This window comes from Propithecus coquereli, unplaced genomic scaffold, assembly GCF_000956105.1.
Source record: "Propithecus coquereli isolate 6110/MARCELLA unplaced genomic scaffold, Pcoq_1.0 Scaffold114, whole genome shotgun sequence".
NCBI lineage: Eukaryota > Metazoa > Chordata > Mammalia > Primates > Indriidae > Propithecus > Propithecus coquereli.
This window is the reverse complement of record NW_012135414.1, coordinates 554,552-573,998: the sequence shown is the minus strand read 5'-3', so window position 1 is coordinate 573,998 and position 19,447 is coordinate 554,552. Positions and strand designations below refer to the sequence as shown.

At 45.9% G+C, this 19,447-nt stretch overlaps 1 protein-coding gene across 1 annotated transcript in view; it reads left to right on the top strand.

Moving 5' to 3' along the window:
- The first annotated feature begins 771 nt into the window (after positions 1-771).
- The window catches only part of FRMPD1 (FERM and PDZ domain containing 1), a 113,562-nt gene continuing 94,886 nt past the window's right edge, over positions 772-19,447 (top strand). Inside the window, exon 1 of the mRNA XM_012656156.1 lies at positions 772-862. The gene's annotated coding sequence lies outside the window, so the exon portion shown is untranslated. The remainder of the gene's footprint in view (positions 863-19,447) is intronic.

The following is a 19,447-nucleotide window of genomic DNA, read 5'->3' as shown; positions in this document are numbered from 1 at the left end:
AGGTGGTACCACCGGAGCCAGGGGAGCGGGTGAGATGGCCCACGGAATCAGAACAGAGCTGAGTGCAGAGCCCCAGGACATCCCAGCATTTTAGGGCTTCGAGGTTTGAGGACCCCTCAAGGAGACAAAGAAGGAGTGGTTGAGAGGCGGGAGGAAAGCTGGGAGTGCACAGCATCCCAGCGTGGAAGGAACTTACAGAAGCAGGGAGGTGGTCCACAGTGCCAAACGTGGGCCTGCCTCTTCCCTCTCCCCTCAGCCTGAGGGTATGTGGGAGGTGGGAGGCAGAGGCAAGTCAGAGTCATCTGCCTCCCCCAGGGTCCCACGTCAGCCGCGGCTGTTCCCGGGGGGAAGGTAGGAGTTCCCTGGGACTCTTTTGGGTTCCAGTTCTGGCCCAATCGCCGCCGGTCCGGGTGACCTTGGGAGTGCCTTTCCTCTCGCAGCCTCAGTCTCCCCGTGGGTACTCGGCAGACGCTGCGTGCCCAGGCAGTGAGCTGAGGAAGGCCGGCGGAGGCAGGGCCCGGGTGGGAGCGGGACCGCCCACTGCGGCGGCCAGGACCTCCGGGGCCGGGGGAGGCAGCGCGCGGGGCTCCTCCCCGGGGGCGGGGGTCGCGGCGCTGGCAGCTGGCAGCCCCGCAGCTGCAGCCTCAGCACCTGCCGCCGCCAGACGGCGCGGGCGCGGCCGGGCCCGGCGTCCCCCCTCCGGCTGCAGCCGCGGCGCGGGAGGCGGAGCCCGAGCCGAGCCGGAGCCGAGCCGCTGCCCGAGCCTTGCCCGCTACAGTGCCCGCCGCTGGGCGGGGCCGCCCCTCGCCGAGAGCGCCAGCCCGCCAGGTCCCCGTGCGTGCGGGCGACACAGCCTCTGCAGGTAAGGGCGAGGTCCTGGCGTCGCAAAGTTTTGGGGGGACTGCCGGTCGCCACACCGGGCCTGCGCCTCGGTTTCCTCCGCGCCTCCCTCCGCCGTGCGCTCCGCCTGCACCAGTGGTCCCGGGAGACCCGTGCCCGCCTCCCGTCCTGGTATCCCCACTCCAGGCTCGGGGGTGCGTCCTCGGGCCAGCTCAGGACCTGCACTAGTTAACTCTTTGCACAGGATCGATGTGTCGCTTAAGTTTCTGAGATCCGAATGGTGCAGTTAGTGGAAAGAGCTGCAAACTGGAAGGGGGAAGACCTGGATTCAGGTACGGCCGCAGCCGGCGCCAACTTTCTAAGTGACCTCAGACTAGCCCTCCCTGCCAGTCCTCGACAGACACACCTGGACCAGGAGGGGCTCGCCAGGGGCGGTCAGTTGAAGCACCATGTCTGTATTGTCATTTTGTGAGTAGAGGGCCACCCCTGAGTGTCTCAGCTCCAGGGCTCATTGCGGGTGGAGAGGAATGTTGGGACGCACAGAAGTTCATCTCCAGGGTCACGTCGCTAACTTGCAACAACTTTGAGCTTTAGGAGGGGTGTTGAGTCACCCTCTGAGGGAGTAGAGGATGCTCCCAAGGTTGGGAGTCGGAGCTCTGGCTTCTGATCGCTCCGCTGCGTCCCCCAGCTGTGTGACCTTGGGCAAGTCCCGCTCTGGTTTGCCGCCTATATAAGAGGGTGGAAGGAGTGTTCACTAGATGTTCGCTGGGGTCCTTCAACTGCAAACTCTTGAGAAGAGGAACCTCCAGGTCTCTGCATTTAGAGTCAGTTTGGGTGGAGGCAATATTTCACCAAGAATCCATCTAGCACTTGCAAATGGGCGTTTAGAATATAAAGGAGGCATTTGCAGTTTGCTTTGGAGTCCCAAAATAGACATAGGGAGGATTGGTGAATGCTCAGCTCTCCTCCTTCAGTGCTTTGGACCATCATAAAATATTCAACAGAGTAATGATTTGTTTTCAAAGTGGCTTATAGATCAGGAAGCGTTTCTGTTTGTGAGTTGGTTATTTTTGCAAAAACCTCAAAATGGTTGTTTGGGGGGAAAATGCACTGTTCTAGGGGTCCTGACATAGAGGCCAGCATCTACTTGTTTCCAGTCTAAGATGATGCTTGAAATGTTTTCCAATCAAGACAATTTAAAACCACTCCAAATCAGTCATCCTTTGGTAGCTGTTCAATATAGGTGGGGTTGGAGAGGTATATAGTTTGGCAAGTATATATTTTCCAGAACAGGTGCACTCTTGTGCAGCCACAGCAAAACAAGCACAAGATAGTTTAACTGTGACATGCTAGAAGGTGAACTTTGTTCCTTTTGCCCAATATCTTGTTCCCCTTGTGCAGCAATTAGTGTCTCCCTAGTGTGTGGGTGAAATGCATTACTATGAAAGGATTCTCACAGAACTGATTTTGTTATTTTATTTCCTTCCTAGACATCCTGGTTTTAAGTTTCATGAAATCAGAGGGCTGGTGAGGGTGTGCTTTGTGACTGGAGCAGAGTTGTGGTAAATAAGTTTGCCTTTCCCAGTGAGACCCTATACTTGAAGCTAATTTGTCCAGAGCCTTTCATCTCTCAAATGCATTTAAATGCCACTGGTCTTTTCCTCTCTTCATTCTCTAGTGGTTCAGCAAGTACTTTCTCACTACTCATTCAGGAGGAATCAAACATGAAAATTATGGACAAGCCCTACCTTCCAGAAGCTCAGGTCCTAGTTCTAGGAGTAAAGAAGTTTTTGCTACAGGGTATTAATTCTGGGCCTTATCACCTGGGACCTCTGAGAACATCAAGGAGGGTGAATTCCAACGGGAGAGACTGGAGAAGCCTTTATAATGGGAGGTAGAAAGAAGAGGATTTTGACAGATGGCAAGGAGTGGAAATGCCATTTTTAGGTCAAGGAAGTGGTATGAGCAAAGGCACGAGCTGGGAAAGCAGAAGACGCAGATGAGAACAATGAGTCTGGTGGAAGCACAGAGAGGGCAGAACACTCCAGAGCAGAAGACAGTGGGAAGAGGTTCAAGAGACTTTGAACCTGGGCTTGAACCCTCACTGGCTTTGGGATATTGGGCCTTGGAGCATCACTTCTCATTCGTAAAAGGGAAATAATAATAATTCCAAACTCACAAGATTAAATGAGACCATATGTAAAAGTGCCTAGCAGAGTGTTTGCATATAATAGGTGCTTGATAGAAGTTGATTCCTTTTATCATTGTGTTCATGGGCAAGCTCAGTACATGTTGCTAGGGCTCATTGGAGTAAATAACTGGTGTTTTTTATTTTAGCATGTGCATCGACTTAGACCCTCCCCACCAGGATGGAGTTCCTGTGACAAAGTGATGTGTATTCAAGGTGCCTCCTGATTCAGGGGGCAGGGATTTTTGTTATTTTAGGTGTTCAGATCAGATACTGACATCAGCATCAGGCAATACCCTGTAAATACTGTTAGGTGGTGAGAGGTCACAGATGGATTCGTCAGAAGACTCAATCCCTTCTTCATATAAGCTTATCACTGTGTGCTCAAGGACCCAGGTGGGAGGATTGGACAGACAGTTATAAGTATATCAGCTTTGTCCATATATGCAGGGAACTGGGCACTGGCTCCCTTCTGCCTTAGATTTACAATGGTCAAAGAAGAATAGGACAGGAGGGTGAAGAACAACATTGCAAATACCTTATGAGCCTCTTGTAGCACGATGTAGCATCATGGTACAGTCCTTCATTTGTTCATTCAGTGGTTATTCATAGAACACCTGCTTTGTGCCAGAGAATTGTTCTAGGTGCCTCAGAAATACATTGAAACAAAAGGCAAGGTCTCTGCCTTCCTGGAGTTTACATTCTAGTTAGAGAAACATAATAAACAAGTAAATACATAAATAAGGTAATTATAGGTTGCACTAAGGACAGGGAAGGAAATAAGCAGGGTAATGTGAGAGAAAGTAATGGGGATGGGGCTCCATTTGAGGTGGTCAAAGGAGGCCTGTCTGAGCCACCAAGAGCGACGGAAGAGGAGCCAGTCAGGCCTGGAGCTGGGGCAGGGGCAGTGCAGCTCTGTAAGAGGCAGCATGACTTTGTGCATGAGAATGCTGACTCTGGGGCTACACTCTCAGGATTTTAACACTGCTCCCCCAACTAAATATATTCTACCATCAGGCTATTTAATCTTCTGGACTTCACTTTATTCATCTGTAGACTGGGGATAATAACAGTACCTACTTGATAGGGTTATGACAGTGATTAAATGACTTGATATATATAAAGTACTAAGAATAGTGCCAGGTATGCAGTAAGCACCAAGTAAAAGTTAAATTGGTTCCAGGCAGAAGGAACAGCAAATGCAAAGGCCTAGAGGCCTGGAGACCTGAAAGGGCTTAGTGCGTTTTAGGACTAGACAGGCTGTCTGCATGGATAATATCCTCATGGTTACTGGGGAGACTCCAGAACAGTCTCTCTGCTCCTTCAGTACAAAGCTATGTATCAGGAATTTTGAAAAAAGGACCACCCACAGCACTGTCACTTGCAGGATTAGGCCCAGAGTGGTGTGGTGAGCTGTTGCTGCTGCTGCTTTGGGGACATTGCACAGTGGACCCTTCTTCAGGATCTCTTTCCCTCCCTCCCTTCCTCTCTCACCCTCCCTCTCTTTTGCCCCCTCCTCCTTTCCTCTCCATTCCTTCCTCTCTCCTGCTTTCTCCTCTCCTCCCCTATCTGTCTGCAAGCCCTGAAGAGTAGTGCCCCTAAGGCTCTCACTGATGTGTAAAGGGAAAGCTGCTGCCACCAGCCCTGGTAGCAAAGCACCCATTGCCATCATCCCCTCCCCCTTCCAGGCTGGAAACTCTACAACAGGGGAGGATAGTTTTCTATGACCTTGCCTTCTCCCTTGCTCTCTCCTTTCTGAAATCTAGTCAGTCACCAAGTCCTGCCATTTTTACTTCCAAAATCTCTCTCAAACACGCCTCCATCTTTCCATTGTCTCTCTGAGCATCAGGTTTCTGTACTCTCTACCCTAAAGAGTGGCTCTGGTCACATCACACCCCTCCTCAGAGACCCTCAGTGCATCCTCTGTGCGTGGATACTGAAGTTCAGCAGACATGATGGGCTGTCTTTATCCCTTCTCTCAACCCACTCCTCCCTCACCCTGTCCTCCGCTTTTAATCCTCCCCCACCCTCAGGTCTCTAGGCCTTTGCTCCTCCATCTGGCCCCTCTGCCTAGCATGTGCCTCAACCTTGGTGGTCTTGCCCATGACTGAAGGCCAAGCTCAAATCCTACCTCCCCTAGGAAGCTGTCTTCCAGATCCTCTTGCCCCAGGGTTTTTATCATCCTCTGATCACCAACTGTGCTTGGTACCTTTCATGGAGAAGTCATTGCTATCAGCTTTGAAGGATTTTGTGTGCAGTCATTTGTGTATGTGGCCACAGCTCACAAAAAGCCCCTGGGAGGGCAGGCATGATGTTCTTGTCGTCATCCCACGGCCATTTTCACAGAGCTGAGCCCTAGTGCAAGCTTGATAATGCGTTTGCTGTATTGGATTGAGGGTTGAGAGGACAGAAGCCTGATGCTCAGAGACAGAATGGAAAGTTGGGGACATGTTTGAAAATCACTGCCTGTGATTTTCCCAAGATCTGAAATGGTTTGAGTCAAGCCAGAAACACAAAGCTGATGCTTAGGGGTTGCATTTGGTCCTCAGCTGAACTCACTCTCAGCATTTTGATGCCTTGAAAAGTAGGTCCTTCATTTGAAGAGTTGATGCAACCTCAAAGATGAGTCTGAACTTTGAATTTACCTTTTCAATATGGCCTATTTTAAATATATATACTATGTAAGATTTGAATCTTCAAGCTTTTGACAATCATTTTTATATTGTAAAAACATACATTACAAGGCCGGGTGCAGTGGCTCACGCCTGTAATTCTAGCACTCTGGGAGGCCGAGGCGGGTGGATCGTTTGAGCTCAGGAGTTCGAAACCAGCCTGAGCAAGAGCAAGACCCCGTCTCTACTAAAAATAGAAAGAAATTAATTGGACAACTAAAAATATATAGAAAAAACTAGCCAGGCATGGTGGCACATGCCTGTAGTCCCAGCTACTCAGGAGGCTTAGGCAGAAGGATTGCTTGAGCCCAGGAGTTTGAGGTTGCTGTGAGCTAGGATGACGCCACGGCACTCTAGCCCGGGCAACACAGTGAGACTCTGTCTCAAAAAAAAAAAAAAAAAATTTATTACCAAAAGATCTGGTATGGAAGGTTTTCAGATACCCAACATGCCTGTGTACTTAACAGCATTCAATATATAAAATTTTGATTTATGCACAGTTGTTGTAGTTGTACTTTTACTATATTCTAAGGTATACACTAAACTTAATATATGTTTGTGGGAGCAGTGGTGATGCTGGCTTAAATTTGTTTTGGTAACTACAGATTACATTAGGCAGCTCTGCAAATATGAAAGTTTTTTGTTGTTATTGTTAATTAACTATCTGCCTGAAGGACAGTGGGAAGCCAGATTTGCTACTTGGCCAATTGATGTGAGTGCAATAGCCATTATTTTCCCTGCAGTGACAGTGTTTTCAGGGACCCACCTGATGTTTAGAGATGTTTTTGCCAGTGGTTAGAAATGGTTCAGGCTTCCAATCATTTCCCAAGCTGGCTGCTAAATGCTCTGTGCCCTTAACATTGGTTCTTTTGGAAAAAGAGAAAAAAAAAAACCCTAATTACAGACTAGAAAAGATAGAGTGGTATATCTAAAAGTATGAAAGCATGTTCTTTTGGCCTCTCTTAATGAATGATCTGAGAACCTCAGCTATTTCAGTAAAAGGGTAATATGGCAAATTTTCAAAATCCTGAACGGAAAGAGCTTCATAGGAATTCATCCGGATGCAACAGTGCTTCGTTCTCTGAGATTTTGACTTAAGAGAAGACAGATGTGCAGGCAGATGAGAAATGCTGTGCTTCCTGTTCTCAGAGTAGCTAGACTATAGAGTGTGGGCTAGAGCTTGTTAAAACCAGCAATAACACCCCCCCGCAACAACCCTCTCTAAAGCTAACTTGTGGGCATTAATATGTTAAGCTTCTGAGTTACAACTTTATTGTTTCATTTGCTCCAAATGTAGAATTCAGAAGGATGCAAAAGAAAAAGCAATTATAAAAATAAAGATCAGGGTACCATTTATTTGTTATTATGAAAATAATTCAGTTGGTAGCTGGCGTCTCTATTCTCTCAGGCTTTCCCTGGAAAAGGACACCAAACCCAGACTGTCCAGGGTTCCCCTGGTACCTGTGTGTGTGCCGTTGGCTCCTGGTCAGGTGAGAAGGTGACCTGTCTATTTGGAAATACATTCTTTTCCTCTTTCTTCCTCCATGGCAGTAGGTGGGGGACATTTTGTATATTGGGGCAAGAAGAATTGATTATCTCTTTCCCAAGCTCATTCCTGGGTAGTTTCAGTGCTTAATTCTTTGCAAAAGCTACATAATATGTTTCTTGGTGAGAATGTGCCTTGTTGAATGCTGAAACCCTAGATTCACACATACATTTCAGGATATTTTAGCTGCCAGCCATAGACCCTCAAACAAGATTGCCAGCTCTGGAGATGATCAAGTTCAGCCTTTGTCTGGTGCAGGAATTCCCCTAGCACGCCCAGCCTCACTCTGCTTGGACCTGCCAACCCCTCCCCGCAACATCCCACTCTCAGTTGGCTCTGATTATTACAAAGTTCCTCATTATGCTTAGCCAAAGATCTTCCTCCAGGCAATGATTGCCCCATTGGCCCTGATTCTACCGTTTGAAGCCCCACACAAAAATATATTTCTTCTTCCCTATGACAGCTCTTTGGGCCATTTGGATATTCATAGACAGGGATCAGGCCCCCATGTCTTTACTTCTTCAGGCAGAATGCCCAGTTTATCCAGTCCCTTGAAAAGGACACAGCTAAGTATTGGACAAAGCTGTGCAGGTGGGGTCTGATCCGTCCAGACAGGAGCAAGCCTACCTACAGCAGGCTCACTTCCGAGTCCGTACTTGCATCAGCATAGCCTGAGACCAATTAGGCTCCCCGTGGGTCCCGCTTTGGGCTCTGTACTGGGCCACCAGGGAACTGCATGCACTTTGGTGTCAGAGTCCTGGTGGGCTGTGGAAGAGAGTGTCCTGGACCAGTGGCTGATGTGGGGTGGCCTTGGGTGAGTGGGACCTCTCTCTGAGACTTGGATCCCTCATCTGTGTGACTACCTCTAACGTGCTGTGTTTGTTTCCTGTGGATGCTGTAACAAATTTATCCCAACCTTGGCTTAAAACAACAAAAATTTGTCCTTTCACAGTTCTGGAGGCCAGAAGTCCAAAATCAAGATGTTGACAGTGTCACCCTTCCACCCTTCCAGTGAGACCCTTCCCGAGTCTCTAATGGAATCCTTTCTTTGCCTCTTCCAGCTGCTAGTGGCTGCTGGCATTTCTTGACTTGTGGCCACATCCCTGCAGTCTGCCTCCTTGATCACGTTGCCTCCTCTTCTGTCTGTTTCAAATCTCTCTCTGCCTCAGTCTTGTAAGGACACTTCTCCTGGGATTTAAGGTCCACCTGGATAATCCAGGATAAGCTCCTCATCTGAAGATCCTTCATCACACATGTAAAGACCATTTTTCCAAATAAGATCACATTTACAGGTCTGGAAATGGGATTTGGACATATTCTTTAGGGGGGCTACCATTCAGCCATTGGCTCTCTATTTTCTTTACTTTTGCAACTGTCTTTTGTCTCGATTGTATTTGAATCCAGGGCTCCAGGATCCCTGGGCTCAGGTCTTCAGTCTGCATGTTTTTTGTCTCTTCTCTCCTTCAGCATCCTGACTGCTGCTCGGAAGGATTCCAGGGCTGTCCTAGTCATCCCTGTTGTACAGATGTGGGTGGGACCTTCAGGGGTTAGGCTGCCTAGGAACACAGACCTTTCTGGTCCACACCCTCATTTTCACCAGCATGCGCTGGCAGTCAGTGAAGTTTTTATCAATGGGAAAGAGAACCTGTGGCTCTTAAAATATTCATTGCTGGTTCTTACACTTAGGGAAGATCCCACAGTGAATGTGCTTTGGACTGAGAAGGGACACGTAGAGGAAAATTTTTGTCCTCACCTTTCCCACCTCATTTAGTCTGAGATTAGCTTGTTGAATTTGAGGGAAATTATGTATATTCTCAGTGCCCAAATACATATCTCTTTCTGTAAAAAAAAAAAAAAAAAAATCAGGGAATGCTCCTTGGCAGCCCTGAAAAAGCATTGTAGTGTGATCTTCTTGCCCTACAACTAGCCTATTTCAGAAGCTCCGTGGTCCTTTAAGTGCGATCTCCAGTTTCACACTGAAATGTGCTTTTCTCCAAAAAGGGAGCGTACCACTTTGTTTACAGTTGACGTTCTAGAGCACCCAAAAAGCCTAGGGGCAAGCAGAAGTGCTGGATCTGGTGAAGCTGCTGGCAGAGCTGAAGAAAAGCAGGGGGTGGATCGTGGCCTTTGAGGGTCTGGTTCCTGGGCAGCTCCAGACTCCCCACTAGTGGCTGCTCCCAGGATTCCTGTCTCATGTCTGCCAGAGCCTCCTCCTAGACTGCTGCTCTACTCCGTTCCATGTGCTTGGCTAAGAAAGGCCTGTGCAGGGATGGGGGTGGGCAGGGAAGGTGGGATGGGAAGAGACAGATGAATCAGACAGTCCCTGCCCTGCTTGCAGCTGGCAGTAAGTCAGTGCTGGGCAGGGTGCTGTGCTTTACAGAGACAGGTGGGAGCCCAGAAGAGGGCTGGTCATGCTTTGGGAGAGATCCAGGAAGGCTTCCAGGAGGGATGGGCATTTGAGCTGAGCCCTAATGGGTGAGTGATAGATAAAGAGGGGAAAGGCTGATAGGGCAGTACACCCAAAGGTGCCCGCAGCTGTGTCCCGACCAGGGTCTCAGGTTGCCCCCTTCCTGGTCCATCCAACTGGAGCTGGAACTGGAAGATGCTCAGGTTCGAAAGGGACCTTAAGGATCATTGAGTGAGGCAGCTATTCAGACTGCACTGCTTGGAGCCCTAAGGGTAGAGGAAGGGAGAAGTTCAGAGATCTCTGCTTCTCATTTTACTTGCTGGGTTTAAAGAACTGTGATTTTTCCATTTTGACAAGGCTTGTTTGGTATAGCCACTTGGAAATATCCCCACATGGAAATGTCCTGCTTTGTCTGGGATGTCTTTTCCAGGCTGAGGGAACCTCCCCTCCTGCCTCCTCATTCCTCCAAGGTCACACTCCCCAGATTGCATAGTCATGGGGTGTTGCTGTGAACCTGCCTCACTTGACTGTGAGTTTCTCCCAGGCAGGAACTGAGCCCTGCAGCTCCTTCAATCTGGAGCCTAGAAGAGGGCCTGGTCCAGGGTTGGGGCTGGGGACTTACAGTGCTAAATGGTGAAATGAACAGAATGAAGGACTATGACTACTGCCTTGGTTGCATCTGGCTCCTAGCTGTCTTCATTGCCCTCTTGACAGTGACCAGTGCTATACTGGCTAAGTCAAGATCATCTGTGTCTCTCCATCTTATACATTCTTCTGGAGTTGGTCTGCCACGTCAGCCAGGTGCTAGCAAGGACTTGGAGGGTGGTGCCCGCTCCCTGCACATTCAGAGGATGGGGAAGCTGCAGACCTAATGTCCAGTCTCTGGAGTTGCTTTCTGTTGTCTGAGACATGGCCAAGCTGACCTGTGAACTCACTCACCTGGTCTAGGTGGCTTTTTTTGGAATCCTGTAGCCTTAGTACTGGGGTCAGAGAGGCAGTAGGGTGCAGGAGAAAGTCGCTGGGGTTTTGACTCCATCAGACCTGGGTTTCCTAGCTGCATGATCTGAGGCTCATTATTTACCTACTTACTTACTTGATTATCTGTGCATGTTAAACTTACAGAAAAGAAGACACAGGGAGGATATGATCCCTGTTTTCTACCTGCACATGGTAAATATTCAATAAATGTTAATTTTCTTTTTGTATTATCTCAAGGGCTGTCACGAAGAAGAGAGATAAGACTTGTTCTGTGTGTCAGAAGCTGTCCAGAATAAAACTTAGTTTTCCTCCAAGGTGTCATCCTTTCCAAATTTCATCAAGCCCCCCAGTTTCCTAATTCCACAAGCTTACAGCATTGCTGACATCTTTGTTTCTTTCTTTCTTCCACCTGCTAACTACCATGAACTCTCTGTATGAATTTGAAGCTTGCTTCCTCTGTCTGGGCCTCAGTTTCCTGTCTGAAGACTAGGTTATTTCTAAGGTCCTTTATAGCCTTGACACTAAATTTAATTCTACAGCATAGATTCATAATCCATGTCTTAGTTTGTTCTGTGCTGCTAAAACAGACTACCACAGACTGGGTAATTTATAGTGAACAGAAATTGGCTCATGGTTCTGGCAGTGGTGGGGAACCTATGGCCTTTAGATACGTAGTGTGGCCTTTCAACTGAATCCAAATTTTACAGATTTATTAAAATCCCTTTAATAAAAGGATTTGTTCTATAAAATTTGGATTCAGTCAAAAGGCTGCATTTAAGCATCTAGAAGGCCACATGTGGCCTTAGGGCCACAGGTTCCCCACCCCTGTGAGACTGGGTAGTCCAGATTGAGAGGCTGGTATCCTGCAAGGGCTGCATCATTCCATGGTGGAAGGGCAAAGAGAGGGTGAGAGAGGGAAAGAGGGGGTGAACCCACCCTTGTGATAACAAACCCACTCCCACAATAATGGTATCAGTCCATTTGTGAGGGCAGTGCCTCCATGATCCAAACACCTCCCATTAGGCCCCATCTCCCAACACTGCCACATTGGGGATCAAGTTTCCAACGCATGAACTTTGGGAGACACAGTCAAACCATAGAAATCATATCACCATGTGGATGGTGATATTCTGGGCCCCAGGGCACACAGGGGTGGAGATATAGCTTTGTAGACAGATGTTACAGCCTAGTGTGGGGACAAACAAGCAAGTCAGCATGATGGTAGGGAATGAATCCAGGGCTGAGGGAATCAGAACCAGAGCAGGGAAATACTAGCCCTTTGAGAAATGTCTGGGCTCATTGCCCTTAGGGAGGAATTCTCTAGAAATGTTTGTTGCCTACATGAAAACATGATAGAGAATAGGTCCTCCCAGGTGGCATTAGGATTTTTTGCTTTGAATTGGTATTATCAGTATGGAAAATCCCAGCAGAGATGGCCTATGTTAGGGGCCTTTTTTCCCTTCTTTTCCTCATGCCTTTCTGCAAAGAAAAAAAAAATCCAAATCTTCAGAATAGATTGACCTTTATGTACAGAAGCTCTTGGGATATGCAGCTCAGTTTAACAAGTACCATTTGTGTGCCTAACTGAGAAATGTCTAGGAGGATGCAGAATTACATGCCTAAGGAGAATTAATCTATCTATTGCCATGATTGTGTTCAGAAGCTAATTTTCAAAAACGATTTCAATTTTCCGAACTGTCTGGATGACAGTTAGATGCATACAACCTGTGATGCTCATCTTCTTTCTTGTATTTATTCTGCCCAATTTGGTTAGATTCTATAAGCTTTTATTGATTGCCTATTATTAGTCCAGTATTGAGAGCCTAGGCCCTAGGGGTATGAGAGAATATATCAGTAGCCAGAAATTTCTTTTCTGGTTAGACTATAAGACTTACACCCGAGTCAGTGAACAGAGTGATCTATTCACTGGGGATTGCTGAGTAGATTGGTGTGAGTGCCAAGATTCCTGCCTTAGGCAGAGAGGTCTGGATAGATGGATGCTGAGGATGGTTCTCCAGGAAGCCTTTTGGAGGAGTCTGCATTGGAGATGGGCCAGGTGGAGATCATAAGCCAGAGCTGAGATGCAGGGGGAAGAGAGCAGATCGGCAGGTGAACTCAGTATGTGAATTTGGCATGAACTAAATTTTCAGTCTCATCCTCAGCCCCTCATTCTCATGCTTTAATAATGAAAGTATTCCTTCAACACACGATGCTCTAGCATGCCTCTGGATTTTTGCTCATGCTATTCCCTTTGCCTAGCTTTCTTTTTCTTCTCATCTACTGGTAAAACTCCTAGTTATTTGTCAACTCAAGTGTACTTCTGCTGTTTGGACCTCATTACTTTCCCTCTCCTGGATTCTCATAGTGTTTAATCTACGAGTGTCATAGTGGCTTCTCATAGGGACAGTTGTCCCTTGGTATCCATGGGGAATTGGTTCCAGGACCTCCCGTGGTTACCAAAATCTATGGGTGCTCAAGTCTCTTATATAAAATGGTGTAATATTAATATTTGTATATAATCTGTGCACATCCTCCCATATACTTTAAATTATCTCTAGATTACTTATAACACCTAATACAATGTTAAGTGCTATGTAAGTAGCTGTTATACTGTATTGTTTAGAGCAGCAGTCCCCAACCTTTTTGGCACCAGGAACTGGTTTCATGAAAGACAATTTTTCTGTGGACTGAGGGGTGGGGAGCATTAGAGTCTCATAAGGAGCACACAACCTAGATCCCTTGCGTGCACAGTTTACAGGAGGGTTTGCGCTCCTATGAGAATCTAATGCCACTGCTCATCTGACAGGAGGTGAAGCTCAGGTGGTGATGTGAGGGATGGGGACTGGCTGTAAATACAGATGAAGCTTCAGTTGCTCACCTGCCATTGCTTACTTCCTGCTGTGTGGCTCGGTTCCTAACAGGCCACAGACTGGTCTGCGGGCCCGGGGGCTGGGGGCTGCAGGTTTAGGGACTAACATCAAGGAAAAAAGTCTGTACATGTTCAGTACAGATGCAACTATTCCATTTTTTTCTAATATTTTCAATTTGTGGTTGGTAGAACACATAGACATGGAGGGTTGACTGTGCTTCTGTCTTAGTGTGGTGCCTGGAGTATGACGGACCCCCATGAGATAACAGCTGAATAAATGAATGACTGAATAAATGACTGGTTATTGGGCTCTGTGTCTGACTCACCTGCTGGAACTGTGAAATATTTCCTGAGAGAGGAGTAGAGGGCACCAGGGTGAAAACGTGGGTGGGAGGTACAGAGCAGGGAGACCGCTGGGCTGCCTTGGATGGGATGGGAGAAATACCCTTTGGAGAGGGAGTAGGATGTCAACTTTCTGATGAATAGAAGCACACAGTAAAAAAATAAAAGAAAATACTCTGAAAAATACTATAGGCATTAGACATTTGGGGAAAAATCTGCCTCCAGAATAACCAGAGAACTACACATAAAAGCAGCTATAAAAGCAAATCAAAGAACTGCAAATAAAAACTCCTGTATAAATCTACTTCAAATTAGGGGTCAGTGAGCAATTGGGAGTAGCTTTCCTATTGACTGAGGGAGTAAGAATGAAATAACATTTCTGGAGGGCAATTTGGCTATATCGAAACTGTAAAAAACTTGTACATAGTCTTTCACTCAGCAGTGCCATTCCTAGAAATTTATCCTAAGACAATAACTAGAGATGTATCATGCAAAGATGTTTGTCTCAACATTATTCATAATACAGACATTGAAAATAACCCAAATGTCCAGCAATAGGGGATTAGCTTTAAAAATGGCACTTCTGTCTACAGGACATAAAAGTAATGTTGTAGATTAATAAAGACAAAAGGAAATGTTTACAGTGTACTTTTCAGGTTATATACCAGGTTATACAGTAAGTTCCCAATTATGTTGAAAATGTGTATTTTTCACACAAAAGGGCTAGAAGGGTAATTAGCAACTTGTAGATTTTAGTGGATAATTTATTTCCTTCTTTCCAAAAAAAGAAAAATTTCAAAAATTTCTACCAGGCACATGTATTAACTTTTATAATTAGAGGAGGTAAAATGAATATTATTTAAAAAGAAGAGGTAAGCTTTGGGTGAGCATTGTTTGAGCTTCAGTAGGTTGAAAACTAGATGGGCACATCATTTATCTTGCTAGTTCCAGACAGGTAGTGTTTTCAAAAGGAAGAGTGGTCTTGGGTCCATTTGTGTGAGTATATTTATAGAAGTGAAAGCTTTGGGGGAAGGAAATAGATTGATTTTTTTTCCCCTTGAACTTTTGAAATTATTTTTTCCACTCCATTTGTAATTGAGCCCGGGGAGCTATTCTTATTTCTTCCTTTCTTGGGCACTGCGTTAGACCTAAAAATGTTAACTGGCTTAGGATGTGGGTTTTGCTAAAATGATTCCCCTTGAAGTCTTCACTGGACTCTCTCTCATGCTTAAAAGTGGAGTCCCAAGGAAGACCCCCTTTCGAAATCTATTTTGCTTTTCTACCTGACGCATTTTGTTCCCAAATTCCTTGGCAACCTTGGATTCTCTTCCCAAGTCAGAAACCACTCCTGCATTGCTGTAATGGTGGACCCCATCAGCCACATGTAGGGGACTCAGAAGTGTGCACCTGTACTGGGTGCTGTCTGTTGGAGAGGTTTATTTAGGGGCCAATTTGGCATCACCTTATCCTGTGGACGTAACATTAGTCTGCAGAAAAAGAGATCAGAGCTGGGTACAATCTCTTTAAATATTAATTGTAGTGATGCCTTTTGCCACACATCTCCAAAGAGCTCTGAGCATTTCACAGACATTACCTCATCATTAATTTTCACAGTGTTCTTGAGTGAGAAGCTGATGGCAAGGATTATGGTCTCCATGTGGGACAGAACACAGCAAATATTAGACAGTTAAAGTAAACTTAGGAGTTTTCCTGGCTGGATATCAATTGATAAAAGAAAATAGAGGCAGTGTTTTTAGTGTATTCTTCACAGTTGTTCTCTATTACCCATGAATTAAATTGCCTTCCTGCATTTTACTCCACAAACATTTACTGGGTCCCTACTGTGAGCGAGGCACAGTGCTGAGCACTGTGACTGGGAATGAAATTTAACTTCTTAGTCTCACATTTAAGGCCTTTGGTGATCTGGCTTCTACCTGCCATTCCTACCCTGATACCTCAACCCTCCTTCACACACCCTTTGTCCCTCACACCCGTTGTCCTGAGCTGAACCTTTGGTCCTCAGGGTAGTCCCACGCCATCTCCCCTCCGTGCACTTTCTATGCCTTTCCCCAAGCACCACCTCCATTGCCAGTCTCCCCACCCTGCAGGTCTCATCTTCCTGCACCATGGTCTGGTCACCTCCTGCACAAAGCCACCCCTGACAGCTCACTGTACCCACAGCTGGATGTGATCTCCCATTATCCAACTCCCAGGCCTTCCACCAGCCTCTGTGCACTGGTCCTTACCATTTTTTACCTTGTATTTTAGTGGTTTATGCACATTCTCTGATGACATTTCAAGCTTCTTGACTGCAGGAATAGTTCCATTCATCTTCTTGTCTGTTAGTGCTTTGTACACATGAGATGTGCAAGTACTTGTTGTGTAAAAGGATGAAATGGGCATAATTTCAGGCCAGAGGTCACCAGTTTATGCAGAGCCCTGTGGGGTGCAGAGATCAGAGGTCACTGATAGAACCCCACTTGACCTGACCCCTGCTTTGATCCTTTTTCACTGAAGCCCGTTGGTGCTTACCAGCCTGTTCTGTCCTCCAGTTGTATCAGTGCCTGCACCATCTTTCATTTAATGCTTGTGTATTAAAAATCATTCTTCTCTCATGGTGTTCTGGGAAGACACAGGAAAAGAGAGACAATTGGAGCAGTTTTAAGAAGGTTACCTCAGTGCTTATTTCTTTTCAACCTCTGTCATGCAAACCATCCACACTGCTTGGGATCCTAGAATTGCAAAGGACTTTATCCAGAGTATTCTCTGCTCATGAGCTGGCACAAGGGCTGAGATCGTCTCGTGCTGCACCTGTGGCAGGCTGTGTGAGGCTGGGCAGGTTATTTAATCTTCCTGTGGCGTCATTTCCCCATCTGTTAAGGGGGGATAATGTGCTTGGGGGTGACCTACCTCTCTGGGATGCTTTGAAGCTTAGCGAGCTAATGCCATTGCTATTAACTTTAACCGAAGATGACTGGGCAGAACCAGCAGGATGCCAAGCATTCTGTGCACAGAACAAATGCTACATCCATAAAATGGATGCATCATAAGACCTTGGCTGTCATCTTCTGTGTTTCCCTTGGCACAGAGGAAGCCAGTTTGCCAATCAAGAACCTCTCGGGTTTCCTCTCTTTTCTGGTTCAAGAGGCTGAAGTTTTGAGGATGAGCATGGCACCTGGGGGACTTTTGGGCCTGTCGTGCTGAAAGGAGAGAAGCCAGACCCATGTTGAGAGGCACAGCTGCAGCTGCCCAGTATCAGCAGATGAGGAGGGCCACGGCTCTGTGAGGAGTGGGGCTCATGCCGCCGCAGAGAGACCATCCAGCTTTGCCCACATGGCCCGGCACTCCATTTTACTTGGGCTTATTGACAGGCTGTGGGAAGGTCAAATGGTACTCACATTCTTGTGGCCACAATCTTGGGAATGTGGCCTTTTATCTTTAAAAATAGCTATGTGCTGGGAGGCCCAGTGTCCTGGGGTGGAGGGGAGATGCCAGCAGCTGGAAGAGGTGCAGATTTCTTTCTCTGGAGGAATCCCTTCAGCTCTGCTCGACTGGTGAGTAGATGTTTTCTTATTCTGTAATGTGTCCTGTTTTCTCTAGACTGGTCTCAGGGAGCTGTTTTGGTTCTTTTCAGTTGTAATACCTTCTCCATATTTTTTTAAAATCTATTTTCATGGTATATTTGTTCTTGAGCCCTTATCCTTTATGAAACCTGTTTGAGTAAAGGTTCTTTTCAGTTTTCATAATTGCAGTATATTTGTCATGGGTTCTTCTGAAATTTAACTGGTAATTATTTCTCACATTTGTTTGGTGTTTTTAAATAGCAATGTCTTTAATCATTTTACATGTAGATAGGATAATCATTAAATACTTTTGGAACTAAATTGCAACAGGTTTTCAAAATTGTAGGATCATAGGATGTAAGACCTGAGAGTTGAAATTTTCGGTTGAGTATCTCTATGTTTCAGATGGTGCACTGATGTCCTGAGAGGGTAACGAGTGATCTTTGGTTATGCAGCTAGCTAGTGACAGAATCAGGACTTGAACCCAGGTCACCTAACTCCCTTGTCCGTACTTCTCTGGTCTACTCTGTAGAATTTAGCCACTGAATTACAAATGAGAAGCCAAAATCACTATCTGAATTAACTTTACTATATGCCTTAATCTAATTAAAATGAATCGTCTAGCTTTAGAAATGCCCGTGCCGTATACCACAGCTGATCCCTTGACCTTGAATCCCTTGATTCATTTGATGATCTACATCAATGATCCTTCAAGTATGGTCCCTGTCAGTGTTACCTGAGAGCTTGTTAGATGTGCACACTCTCAGCTCTACCCCAGACCTACAGAAACTCTGAGGGTGGGGCCCAGCAATCTGTGTTATAACACGTCCTCCAAGTGATCTGATACTCGGTAAGTTGGAGAACCACTGCCTGACACCACTTAAGTCATACCCTCCCTGTGTTTGACAGCCAGTGCAGGGACTCACCTTGGCTCTTTCGTGGATTTCGAGTTTTCTTCACTGAAGAGGGAGTTTTTCTGTTGCTGCTGCTAGCTTTTAATAATAATCCCCCTTCTCTGCTTCCCTGCATTACTACTATACACACACAAACACACACACACCCCTAGCAGGAGTGAAATATATGGGCCTATAATGAAGGTAAATAGGAGAATTCAGTAGAAATAGACTTGCAGATAGAAAAATGTCTCAACTGCTGAAATATGTTTCCTAAGTTTCAAAACTTGCTACTTCTCTAAGCACAGTAATAAATTGCTTCAGACTGTATTGTACTATTTTCTATCATTTGTTTATCTTATTTCTTCATTCAACAAATATTTTAGTACTTACATTTGCATTGCATATGTTAAGTGTGAGAGGGAAATGTATTCAAGTTTATAGTTTTTATCAGGAGGTAGAGAACGTGTTCAGAAATAACCATAAGCCGGCCAGTGATAAATATATGAGAATCATCTTTATAAAAGGATTGTGGAAACCTAGAGACGGTAGAGAGTGTGTTATGGAGGACATCATAGAATACTTCATGAAGACAGCAGCATTTGGGTGAGACTTAAAAGGAGGTAGGAGTTTGACATGGAGAGTTTGAGGGTGGGAAAAGAACATTCTAGGGAGAGGTGGAAAAAGATAAAAGCATGGCAGGGGTGTTCAGTGCAATTTGTTTGGATCGGGGTTATTTGAAGGTGATTAGAAGGAAATGAGGCCATAGAAGTAGGTCAGTGTCAAAAGGAGAAGGATCTTCAAATGCCCACTTAGGAGTTTGCTCTTTATCTTGAAGGCAATGGGGAGCCATTGAACGGTTTCGAATAAGGGTGAGGCATGAGCAGAGCTGTGCTTTCAATAAGGTTAATCTGCCATCAGTGTATGAAGTAGATTGAAGTATGTGGGGGTGGAGGCCAGGCTTTTGTTTTTATTTTGTAACTAATTTGCAGCAGTTTGTTGATATATTGAATAATTGTCTTAATGTTTAATTAGGAGGTAATTGCTTTTCTTATTATGGTCATCGGATTTTGAAATAAGTATCCAGAGCATAGATTATTGACTAGGGGAATGCAGCTCTAATTTTATAATGGGGAATCTGCTGGAAAA